This window comes from Buceros rhinoceros, unplaced genomic scaffold, assembly GCF_000710305.1.
Source record: "Buceros rhinoceros silvestris isolate BGI_N320 unplaced genomic scaffold, ASM71030v1 scaffold17926, whole genome shotgun sequence".
In the NCBI taxonomy this organism is placed as follows: domain Eukaryota; kingdom Metazoa; phylum Chordata; class Aves; order Bucerotiformes; family Bucerotidae; genus Buceros; species Buceros rhinoceros.
Window position 1 is genome coordinate 29966 of NW_010419487.1, and position 298 is coordinate 30263.

Sequence of the window (298 nt, forward strand, 5' to 3'; positions counted from 1 at the left end):
GCTGCAAGCAGCTTCATCTGCAGTTCCGGAGCTCCCTGCCCACCTGCCTGCACTTGCTGGTCCAAACCCAAACAAAGAGATGTGCAGAATGTAATGCTGCTGGAGTGTCACATCTTCTTTCAAAGGGTTTTGCGTGGTGTTTATATTTTGAGGTTACGAGTGAATGAGAAGCAGTCAGGACAGGTCAGAGTTACGGGTGTTAGTGGTGGGATAAAAAATGCATTACTTGCCACTTTCTGTTTGTTTTGTGGGAAGTGCAGGGCTGCTGAGTTACCAACCTCTGCATTTCTAGAAATGC